This window comes from Natator depressus, chromosome 14, assembly GCF_965152275.1.
Source record: "Natator depressus isolate rNatDep1 chromosome 14, rNatDep2.hap1, whole genome shotgun sequence".
NCBI lineage: Eukaryota > Metazoa > Chordata > Testudines > Cheloniidae > Natator > Natator depressus.
In genome coordinates, this window is record NC_134247.1 from 23,812,775 (window position 1) to 23,825,249 (window position 12,475).

Here is a 12,475-nt window from a genome sequence, read left to right on the forward strand (position 1 = left end):
TGCAACGGTGAAAGGTGTAGGGCTGATCTCCTGCCAGATCTATGAAGCGATGCGAGAGATTAGCGCAGGAAGTGACTGCATTTTTGTGAAAAGCTGGTGTTTATCACAGCACAATTCATAAGCATAGACTGGCTGCATTACCCTGAGGATCGCTGGGCAGAGGAAATTTAAACAGGTTAATTTATGTCCATTTGACCATTTCTTAAAGTCAATGACACTTTATGAAAAATTTTAGAACATGGGGGGAACAGATCCTCATCTGGTGTAAATTGGCAGATCTGTGCTGTAGTCAGTGGTCCAAACTATTTATGGCTACATCTGCTCTTGTGTTAGCTACCTTCTGTCTCTCTCTCTGCCATGTTTTTAATTACAAGGGCTATTAATTTTTATGAACATAGGATCTTTGTTCCTTGAGTTCATCTTAATTCACCCAAAGTTCTACTCATGATGGAAAGAATCTCAGATGGTTTCAAGTTCAGGTTTGTTTCTATAAGCATGAGGGAGGAATCCAAACCAAAACCCAGATCCAAACATTGCCGCAAACTTTGGGAAAGATTGGAACCAAACTTCCATCTGAACTTGGCAGATGATCATCCACCACTAGAAGGGACTTAGCTTAAACCCAAACATTCCAGAACTTCCAGGAAGAATTAGAATTTGGAGTCTGGACCATATCTAATGAGTGTCAAGACCATTGCTTGGGCAGTCAGACTGAGTGGTCAGAGCAAGAGTTGGCATCAGGAGTCAAGCCAAGGGTCATAGTGAGAGTCAGAATTGGGAGTTGAGCCAAGGGTCAGACCAGGAGTCATGGACCAGTAGCAGGGATCAGTAATGAGGCAGGAAGGCAGGAAAGCTGGGCTCAGGAGTTGGATGAGAAGTCAGGATATGATGTAGCAGCCAGCCAGGAATTCACCCCCTCGTACAGACAACTTCCCGTGCCTCTCTTTGGGTTTACCTGTGACCAATCAGAGGTTCCAGTGTTCTTCCAAACAGGTCATCCATCAGTCCAGGTTTGAGACTTGTGGGGTCATGACAGTAAGCACCCCAAAGTCAGATGATCTGACCACTGAAGTCTGTGATGCTGGCCTTGGAATCTTATAGGACTTCTAGTAGTTCTCCCTCCAACCATGGAGGGTGAACTTCAGCTCCTGCTGTGAGCCTTCGCAAATCCTCTGCATCATATTAGCTCCATGTATCTCCGTGTGACTGAGGCGGCACCTAGGCTTTGCACAAGTCCTCTGCACCAGGCAGATTTTGCACAGACAGGATTAGGTTTTCTTGCAGGTTTCTGCACATCTGATTCCAGGCCCAGACACAAATCAGAAGTGAAGAACAACCCACATTATCAGACCCTTTCTCAAATTTCTGCTTCCACTGGGTTCTACTGTCAGGGAGGGAAGGGCCAGGTTGGTTCTCCTGGCCCCCCCAGACCTTGTTTATCCATCCCTAACCCCATTCTTAGACGGGTGAAATCAAATTCTGTCCATCCCCTTGGCCCAAGCAACTCATTCTTCTCTGATCAGTGAGTATGAATCCACCACAGTCTCAGGCATCATGCGGGAAATACATCTGAGTGCCTCAACTGGGGAATTTCCATGATGTTTTTGCATGGATGTAAAAAAATGGCTCCATCACTCTTCCCTATGTAGGGCCTGATCTTGTGAGGCTGAGGGCAGTGGGAGCCACGGATGCTTTTCAGCCAAGGAGCATTTGGCACATCACCCATCAGGGCTAGGGATGGGCCCTGAACTCTGAATAATCCCTGAACTCTGTGTCTGGCCCTGTTCTCAGGAATGGACTACAGTCACAGCCCAGATTTGGGGGAATCTGGATCAGGACGACGCCAACTTGCTCTCAGGCACCCTCCAATGAGCCCCTCAAACCATCAGCCTCTCGGGGTGTCTGTGACACAGTCTGATCATGGCTGCAGTCTCCGCTTGGCAGTGTTCTTCCCTTTTTGCAGCTAGTGAAAGCTTTTCCTTTGCCCTCAGAACTCGAGCCTTTATCGGTGCTTAATGCAGAGCAGCTGCTGCAGCCCTTACTGAGCGGATATTTTTACTAAGGGCAATTATCAGGAAAGAAAGAGGAAGCAGCAGCCTCCCGGGAGCTCGCCTGAGCTGTTGCGGCCATTTGTATGGTTTGTTTGGACTGGGGCACTGCATGGTTTCCAAAGCACTAATCCTCTGCGTCTGAATGTCACTCTGATTTTAAAAATTGGCAGCCATCTGGAGCACTCCAACAGTTAATTATTCCCACTAAAGTCTCTGGGCTGGTGTGTCACCCGAGGAGGACTTCAGAGCAGAGACATACCGCAGGCATCACGGCGTAATGGGTAATTTTCTTTTTGAATACACTAATTTTTCTGTGTGAGGAGCTCCAGGTGAGCAGTCTGCAGCTACAGGACCGGATTCCCCACTTCCCGTTTCTAGTTTTATGCAGGTGCAGCTCTCGTCAGTGGAATTAAGCCTCAGTAGATGGGAGTAATGAATGGGCTATCAAGCTCAGTGACAGCTGGGTGAGTGTTTGGCAGGCAGTGTAGAAACAGCATCGCGGAAGCCAGTTGGGGATGGTTACTAACTAGCTTCTGAGCAGGCAGTCGTGCCAGGGGTCTGTGTTTGAGAAGCCAACAGCCTCTAAGTCTTCATTTTCTTAGTGTCGCTCAGTGCATATTAGTGTCTATTAAGTGCTCCCCTAAAATACGGTGATGGGACCAAAGCAGACCCCGCCTTGGAAGCACTTGGACCCTGATCCACTCTTCACACCACAGTCCCATATTGCAGTGTACCATTAATTTTGTGCATTGCAGCCTCCAAAAGTCCCATTTCTTAGTAGATGGTTAACTTCTGCCTGAATCTAGAAGAAATCCACAGAGACCTTTTTAACTCCTGGTGTATGAAGTAGCTGGATAAGCTGATTACCTGACCAGGGACTTGAACCCTGGACCCTCAGATTAAAAGTCTGATGCTCTACCAACTGAGCTAGCCAGGCTTGGAAGATGCTGACCTCTTGAGAGCATGAGCAGCAATCTCACCAACATGCTATGTTTAGTGTCCTGGCACCGCTCTGTCTCCAGCTGCAGACACATGCTAGCTGGAATGTTAGCTAAAACAGAATGTTAGAGCAGGAACTGCCTTGCTGTGTGGACACTGGGGTCTGTCCAGTCCAATTCTCTGCTTCCAATGGATGCTTCAAAGGAAGATGCAAGAAAGACGATATGCATGGGAGAAATTTTTTCCTCAGTACAGACACTATGGTCCAGATCCTCAAAGGCATTTGGGCTCCTAATGTCTATTGAAATCAATGGGAGATAGGTGCCAAATACCTTTGAGGATCTAGGCCTTAATGATTGGTTTGTGTGCAGGGCCAGATTAAGGCATAGGCACTGTAGGTAAAGCCTGGGGCATGACACCAGTGGCCAGATTTACATAAGAGCTCAAGGTCCAGTTTTACAGGGCTCATGGCCCACAACAGGGCCTGGATTTTCAGAAGAGCTCAACACCTCGTGTGCTGTGTTGAAAATCTGGCTATTTATTTTAGTGCCTAAATAAAAGCTGAGCACTTTTGAAAATCCAGACCCTGGACTCTTCAAATTACATCAGAAGCTCAGCTTGCATTAAAAAAAAAAATTAAAAGTATGTTTCTAGGGATCACAATTATAGAGGAAATCTTGAAAACAGGACCCAGATGTAGCCAATGCAGCAATAGCTGCCTGAGTCTGCAGTCAGCCCGAAACAATGTATCTGGGAAGTGACAACTGCCTCATCCAACTCAATAGGTTGTTAACTCCAATTCACACTGTTTAGGGGGCCTCCTGCCAACCCCACCCTCAAAAGTTTCTGTGACCCTCTCTAGATTAGTTTTCAGTTGTATTGTAACTCGAGCTAATGTATTGTCAGTAAAGGGCTTGTCCACACTGGGAAATTTACCAGCATAACTATGGAATATAATTATACCGGTGTAACTCCCTGTGCAGGTACACTTAGGCTATGTCTACACTGGCACTTTCATTGCTAAAATTTTGTCGTGTAGGGGTGTGAAAAAGCACCCCCCTGAATGACAAAAGTTTTAGCAACGAAAAGTGACGGTGTGGACAGCACTTCCTCGGTGGGAGCCACACTCCCCTTGATGAAGCTACTGCCCTTCGCTGGGGCTGGTTTTATTTTGTCGCTGGGAGAGCTCTCTCCTGGTGATAAGGAGTGGTCACACAGTGCACCTGACAGTGGTGTGGCTGCAGCGGCGTAGCCTCGCCGTAGTAAGGTGCGTTGTGTAGACATAGCCTTATTTTGGAATGAGAGTGCTTTTTTCTGGTTTAGCTTCTACCACTTCCAAAGTGACATAATTATACTGGTATAGCTATGATGATAAACTTCCCTGCATAGACAAATGTTGGATCATATTAGAGAAGTTATGTATTAAAATCACAAATGAGTTTGATTCCCCATAGTTTAAATTCCAGGGTATTACTAATTAAGAAGTCTCTTGGTTTTTGGTACTGTTTCTCTCCCTCTATGTGTTAAACTCGCAAGCTGATAATTGCGTTAGTACATTCTAAGACAGAGTCTGTTCTCAAAGCAATTCTTTGTAATAACAACTACTCACACAGAGAGAGACTCAAAACAATACTCTGTAACAACAGAAACAGCACCCAGAGACTCCCGACCCTTTTGTTGTATTCATCTTGCTTTGTTAACAATTGTGATTAAAATAGAGATAGAGGATGTATGTGGATGGATGCTTGGTGTGATAATAACTGAATGATCAGGGAGGTGCCAGCCTAAGAATCCAGTGTCCATCGGCTGAAGAAGGCGTCAAGTGGAAATAACCAGAGGACCCCCGGAAGGCAGACTGGAATCCACCCAACAGCCTCAAGAATGGGAGAACCAAAGAACAAGATAACATCTGGCAGCACAGAGCCATAAGGAATGTGCTATCTGCTGATTGATTCAGCAACAGCATGATGAAGCAATTCCCATAGACTGGCATAGGAAGAAATTCCTATAAAAATGGACTCTAGAAAGTGAGAACTTTGGGGTCTGATTCTGCAAACCAACTTCCAGGAGCATCAGATGAGCATCTGACAAGGCCCTGCTCCCTCCTCATGTTCAGGCCACCTGGCCAGTGGCTTGGCATGAGCAACTCTAAGGCTGGTAACTATGATAACTACCTTGCAGAACGTGTGTGTGTGTGTGTATGAATGTGTGAATAAATATGAAATTGAATGGAATGTTATAGCTATAATAACTGCTTACTATGGTTCTTTCTGTATTCACAATAAATGTGGTATTTTGCCTTTTTCCCTTTAATAAGATCCTGCTGGTTTTTATTTTATTGGTATAACAAGCAAAAAACCATGCTTCGTGTAAGAGAACGTTTACTTCTAAAACCACAACTTACACTAGAAAAAGCAATAACCATTGCTACCCAGATTGAGTCAGCTACAGCTGAAGCCAAAATAATGAGCATGGATCCAGGAGGCACAGTCCAGGCTGTGACTCCTTTGCAGAAAAGTTCACTATCGCTGCAGACAAACAATTACAAGAGAAAAACTAATGAAAAACCACCAAATCAGCAAATTCAAAATACAGTAAAAGCATGGTTTTGCTGTGGATCCCACAACACCTTGGAAGCTACACAGGATGTCTGGCAAAAGTAGCTCAGTGCAATCATTGCAAAAAGATTGGGCATTTTGCTAAAGTACGTTGCAGCAGCCAGCTCAATCAACAGGTGCATGCAGTTACAATACCAGATGTTACTGTGCTGAGCGTGGACAAAATCACTACTGCACATATTCCAGAACAAATAAAGTGCACAGTAAACGTTTCCGCCATACCCTCAGGCAAATCACACTATATTCAGCTAATGTTGGACACTGGCTCAGCGGTATCTATACTACCTGATTCCATCTATTTGCATTACTTTAAAGATGTGCCTCTTACTGAACCCAAGCTTCACTCAGGGTAGTTAATGGATGAATTGATCTTCCTCAGCAAAGCACTCTTGCGGTACACACACCAGTTTCAGCTGGGAGCTAACACCAGGTTGAGGAGCAACTCGGCTGTGCTTATGGGTTTCTGCATAAAGTTAAAATGCGGAATAATGTGATGCCTGTACGATAGAAATTACCATTTCAGTTAGGGAAGCTGTTTCAGAGGAACTTAGAAAACTTGTTCAAAAGGACATTATTGAAGAGATTAACTCCTTGGAATGGGTTTCACCTACAGTAGTGATGCAGAAGAAGGGTGGAGGCATTTGCCTTTGTATGGACTTAAGGGAGCCAAATAAAGTTATTTTGTGATTGACAGACATCCTCTTCCTCACATAGAAGAAGTATCTGCAGAACTCTGTGGAGCAAAGATGTTTTCTACTCTTGATTTGCAGAGCGCATACCACCAGGCTATGTTGCATGAAGATAGCAGAGACCTCACAGCATTTATTACACATAAGGGACTATTCCGTTTTAAACATGTTCCATATGGTCTCGCATCAGTCCCAAGTGCCTTCCAAAAAATGATGTCATTGATTTTGAAGAATCAACATGGAGTTCAGTGCTATTTGGATGATATTATCGTGTTTGGAAATACTTCGGAGGAGCATGACAATAACCTGCAGTCTGTACCAAACTGCATCAGCAAAGCAGGCCTCAAACTCAATAGGTCCAAATGCAAATTTAGACAAATTGAACTCTCCTTTCTGGGGCATACAATTTCACAGGCTGGACTAAAATCTGATCTGGCTCATATCCTGGCAATTAGAAATGCTCCTCCTCCAACAGATTTGCAAACATTACATTCCTTCTTGGGTCTTACTTCCTGGTATGCAAAATTCATTCCCAGTTATGCTTCTGTCATTGAACCATTACGAGAATTACTATGGGGAAGTTCGACCTTAGTGTAGACAATGGATGCACAAGCTAGTTTCAAAATGGTGAAAGACTTGATTGTACATAGTCCAGTATGCAGAGCCAGTTTCGCATTCCTTCAAGCGGCACCCTGGGGTTACTGGATGAATGCAGGAGATGGGCGATGGCTGACAAGCGTTTGGATTCCCCCGCCCTCCTGGGGGCAGCAGGGAGGCCCAGTGGAAGATCAGAGTCTGTGGTTAGAAGGCTGTGAGGCCCCAATGCCCCAGGTGTCCTCTGAACAGAGCATTGGCACATGGTGCTCTTCATTCACCAGGTTACATGAGGCTTTGAGCAGCACTTGCTTTGATAATACAGAGGAGCCAGGGAGACATAGCAGCAGGGGATCAATCAGTGCTCAGAGAGGCTGAGAATCTCCACTGGGGCTCTCTTTAGACAAGGTGGATTAATTTCAGCAGCCTGGAGTCCCTGACATGGAGCCCCCTCCCACATCCATTGAAGTCAATGGCAACTCCTTCCATTGGCTGCAGCAGGAATTGGGTCAGGTCCAGTGTGTGTATTGAATAACACACAGGGCAGTGCTGAGTTGGACTTCTGGGACTTTTTATAGTGTGGAAAATAGTGTTTAACAACATTTAGGTTTTTCAGATATGGGTTCTGGTTTGTAAAGGATGTACTATTCCTCATGCAAGCTTTCCGGGGCAGAGGCTGAGCTGTGCGGGGCAGTGTGCTTCTGCAGCTCCACCACGGGTGTGATCCCCAGCTCTGCCATTACCTTGCTGTGTGACTCTGTGCCGGTAACTTTTCATTGCTCTGTTCCATGGACTCCCTCTCTGTGAACTGGGGTGAGGATACCTTTGTAAAGTGCTTTGAGATCTGTGCACTAGAAGTGTTATTATTCCATTCACTGTAAAGAGCCGTGTTCTCTGGTGGCACCGCAGAGAAAAATCATAAATATCTGTAAGGTGGTTTGAGGGTATAAAACACCCGGGACTTCAGCATTGTGACATGTCTAATCTGAGTGATGTGGAGGACACCGTGAGGCTGTTAAATCCAGCTGTCAGCCATCAGCTGGTAACAGCAGTAATTGGGGACAACGTCTGGATGGGTTTCTGCACACATAACCTGGGAAGGGAAGAAAATAGAGAGCCGCAAGGAGCAGCTGCAGCCACATGAGACAGGTTTCCACAGCTCCTAGTAGCTCAGCCATGGGGAGGTTCCCACTGGTTCATTTGCTTGCTGCACTCCTCTACAGGGAGGGTAGGAATCACACAGAGAGGCTCCAGTCTCTTCACTTCCTCTCCTCCCCCCATGCCTGCTCTCTATCCAATTCCCACCATTCATCCCTTCCATCCAGTTCCTCATTTACAGTCCAGCTCTACTCTGCCCCCTCCCCCCTCACTCCCTGCGTGTCTCAGAGTCCTGGCTGCTTACCGTAGTGACCAGACGAAGTTCCCCAAGCTGTAGAGCTCACCGAAGGAGATAGTTGGCTCCCTTCCATCTCATCAGCCCTCCCCACTGCATCCTCAGCACTGCTAGCTCTCCGCCACTTATGCCTGTGCAAACTCCCCCCCACCCCACCCCCGAAGGCGATGGGGCTGCACAGGTGTCAGGAGGGTGGGATATTGGAGTGTGTAAGCTCCGCAGGGGCATGTGAGAAGCATAAGCTGGACTCTCACATCCCAGATGAGTTGGCAGCCTGAGGAAAAAAACATCTTCTCTTTGTAAATGGAGCATGTTTGCTCTGCAGTCCCTGGTGGACAGTGAACATGGAGCCTTGTGCTACCATCACTCCAGATCACTCATGAGAGGGGATCCACACCTCAAAGAGAAAAACAAAATGTCTTGTCACTGAGACGCCCAGGCCATGTGGAGGGACACCAGGCAGAGAAAAGACTGGCTCCGCCTGGATCAACAGTTGCCTACAGATCATAAGAAGTCTGGTTACAGTCTTGGGTCTGGGCTGCAGAACAGCCAGTGCATTGACTAATGCTGGCCAGGGACATGCAATCATATGACAAGAGAACTGGGATGCTAGGCACAGTATTTACAAGCTGCTCTACATCTGCCCCCTTCAATGCTCTAGTCATCACCTTCCCTTCTCATTGCTGAACTGACTAGATACAGCTCGATTCTCCTTCCTCTTCCTTTAGCCCAGTCCTGACTCAAGGTTCAAATGGACCCAGCACAGCCAGGGAACTGTAGGCCAAGGGGACTTGCTTTGAGGCCTCACTCTGTGATTAATCCAGCGCTCCCCTCTCCTCGCTGCACTCTTGTCTTCCTTGAGGAATGGGATGCTGCAGAAGCCTGGCCTCGCTGTGTGTGAGACATGGCACCGCTCTGCTTTCCCCAGTGCCGGCGACGGGGAGGGAGGCTTGTTCACAGAACACACCGTGCTCTCACTCCTCGCGCCACTTAGCATTTCTAAAGGCTCCGCTTTCAAGTTGTCACATAGAGACATGGGAAGCCCAGACTGCGTCGGAGAGAAGTGAGGCTGCAGCAGGTGCTGGCTCTCCTTTGGGATGGGAGGTGGTAGCTAGGGCTGTGAGGGGTTTCAGGAGTCTGAGGGTATGCAGCTTCCATCTGCTGCTGTGGAAATGACAGTGCTCTGCAGAGCTGGTCAACAGCCTGTCTACTCCAGCATCCTGTCACCAAGAATGGCCAGTGCTTATGCAGCAGCAGGTGTAAGCCCCACATGTTGCAATATTGTCTCATGGTTAGAAATTTCCTCCTGACCCCAGTTCCCAGAGGACATCGGCTCCAGCCACTGTTGCAATTCGCAGTCCCAGTGGCCAGGCCAAGGAGCGAACAGTCCAGGAAACTAAACTACCCTCTTTAGGCAGAGATGATCCCTGCAGACACATTGACAGGCAGTGGGGGAAAGCTGCGCGGTCTTGCCTGTGTGATATCTGTTCCGAGGCTATCAGGCACTTTGTGCCAGTGCTAAGTTCACTTAAAACAAAAGGACATCTTCAGGCCAATGCACCCAAACCACCATGTAACTGTATGCTCAGCATCCTGGTCTGATTGTTCAGCTTAGGTTCTTATCTGCCCCCTGAATCACCCTAATATCTGACACCCCACACCCCTGTGAGGTAGGGGAGGGACATTACCCCCATTTTGCAAATGCACAGAGAGAGTGCGTGACTTGCTCAAGGTGACAGAGAAAGATTGTGGTGGAGCAGGGACATGATCCCAGGTCATCCAAATCCTACAGTAGTGACCTAAACCCCAGGCCATCCTGCCTCACTAGCATGTATGCCCATGCCCACGCTGTTTGCCTGTCATGCAAACTACATTGATTACATATGGTTTCAGAGTAGCAGCCATGTTAGTCTGTATCCTCAAAAAGAAAAGGAGTACTTGTGGCACCTTAGAGACTAACCAATTTATTTGAGCATAAGCTTTCGTGAGCTACAGCTCACTTCATCGGATGCATTCAGTGGTGGATGAAGTGAGCTGTAGCTCACGAAAGCTTATGCTCAAATAAATTGGTTAGTCTCCAAGGTGCCACAAGTACTCCTTTTTATTGATTATATAAACTTTCATTATGATCAGCTGTCCCGTGCGCTCTCTGTGTAATAGGCTGAGCTCTGCTAGTTTGTGTCATGAGAACTTGCTTCCCAGTTTCTCCTTTTCATCTTTGGGCTCGGTGACCTTATCAACATTTCATCCATGCCACCTGGCAATCTGCAAAGAGAGAGCGATCTCTGTACACAACTCACCCACTCAACTAATTTGTTCCAAAACTGAGCTGACTTCAAAGGGTCTCATCATCTGATTTGCTTGTCTGCCTTCAGGAGAGCTATTCAATCAAACCAGAGAGATGCCACAGCATTTTCTCAAAGCAAATGTGTCAGGAAGATTCCAAGGTTGTCTCAAGACAGTGGTGAAATATCAAATACCCATTATTATTTATATGTCGACAGTTCCAAGGTAACTAGCTGGCTTTAGCTGCTCTGTTGAAGGAGGGGCAGACAACAGCAAGGAAAAGCCCAAAGAGCTACCTTTCGGGGACCATTCAGATTCCATACAAAACTGAGGAGAAATAAACACAACATGTACTTACCTGTAAAAGAGCCCAGGGAACTGCAAACACACCCAGATGTGGAGATCACCAGAGTCCAAACTCCATTCACCCAAGGCTCTGGGGTTAGTTATGTCCCAGAGGGATATGCGGCTAGACTGAGGTTCAGAGCTTAGAAGCTTCAGAGTCCAGTTACCTGGAGCCCCTCAGCATGGCATGGCTGCCCCCAGGGTAGAGCTAATCTGCAAACACGCCCCTGCAAAGCATGGATTCCTTTCTGCCACTCTGACACAGAGCAGAATTTACCCTGTTGGCTCAATGGGCTTAATTGCAGCACTAAATAGTACATAAGGTGAGTAAGGGTTGCAGAACTGGACCCCTTGGGAGCTCAGCTCCACAGGGAGGGAGTCAATAAGCTCTGCAGAATGGCATCTCCTGGTTTTCCAGTGATCCTAAAAAAACCCTGGACCTGTGAGGAAAGGAGGTTTCCCTGCACAGAGCAGGACAAACAAGCATTTGGGCCTGCCTCGCCAGGATTTCTTGGTCTCACCAGAACATAGGCTGTCTTGGGCTGTCGTTTGTTTGCAAGCTCTTAGCTGAGAACAATCCACATTCAAAATTCGAGCCATTTTGATTTGGGCATAGGTCACATGGTATGTTTCTGCATCCTATATCTATGCAGTCGTTCTTCATCTTTGCTCTGTCCTCTGTCTGTGTGGGTGACTCTTGTTCAGTGTCCCCAAGCACTCCTGCTGAGTGCCTCTTCGAAGCTGACATCTTCTTCATGTTCTCCTTTGGTGTCTTAAACCACCTTTCTTTGGATCTTCTTTAGAGTCTTTGGCCCATGACTACCAGATCTTGTACTCTCTGGCCAACATATCCCGTGTGTCACCATCTCACATGACCCAGCCATGTCAGTAGATACTCCCTCAACTTTTCTGTGATGGAGGCTAATCATTTCATTGTGTAGCCTATCAGTTCTCATCTTACCCAGCATCAACCAGAACATTTTCATTTTAGCAGTGTGAAGTAGTTGTTCTTGTCTTTTCCACATTGGCCAGCATCTGACCCTTACATCGTGGCTGACCTAAACATGGTCTTATACACTTTGCTCTTTAGTTTACTTGGCATATTTTTATCGCAAAGAACTCCCATCAACCGTCTTCATTTACAATACGTGCACTTCATGTGGCTCCTACCATCCACATTCCTGTCATAGCTCAATGCTGAATGAGGTATTTGAATTGTTGCACAGGCTTTAAAACTATACCATCTAATTTTACTAGCTTTTCATGATCCCCCTCTACAAAGCATTGAATGTATTCCATCTGTGATCAGCTGATATGAAAGCATTTCCTTCTAATGCAGCCCTCCCTTGTTCTAGGTCCCTTTCCTGTTTGTGTTTATCTCCATGGCACAACATAATGTCATCGGCATAAGCATACTCCATGGATTCTCTCTTCTAACCTCCTGTGTCACGGTGTCTGTTACAATCACAAATAAAAACGGAGTTAGGACTCATGCTTGATGTAGAGCTGCCTTCACAGTGAATAGCTCATGATTGCCACAGCTCCTTCTTAGCACAAGGT

The 12,475-nt window shown here is 46.7% G+C and overlaps 1 non-coding gene across 1 annotated transcript; it reads right to left on the bottom strand.

Moving 5' to 3' along the window:
• Positions 1 to 2,915: 2,915 nt before the first annotated feature.
• TRNAK-UUU (transfer RNA lysine (anticodon UUU)) lies at positions 2,916 to 2,988 on the bottom strand. The gene has a single exon. It is a non-coding gene; the product is annotated as a tRNA-Lys (tRNA).
• Between the last annotated feature and the right edge of the window lie 9,487 nt (positions 2,989 to 12,475).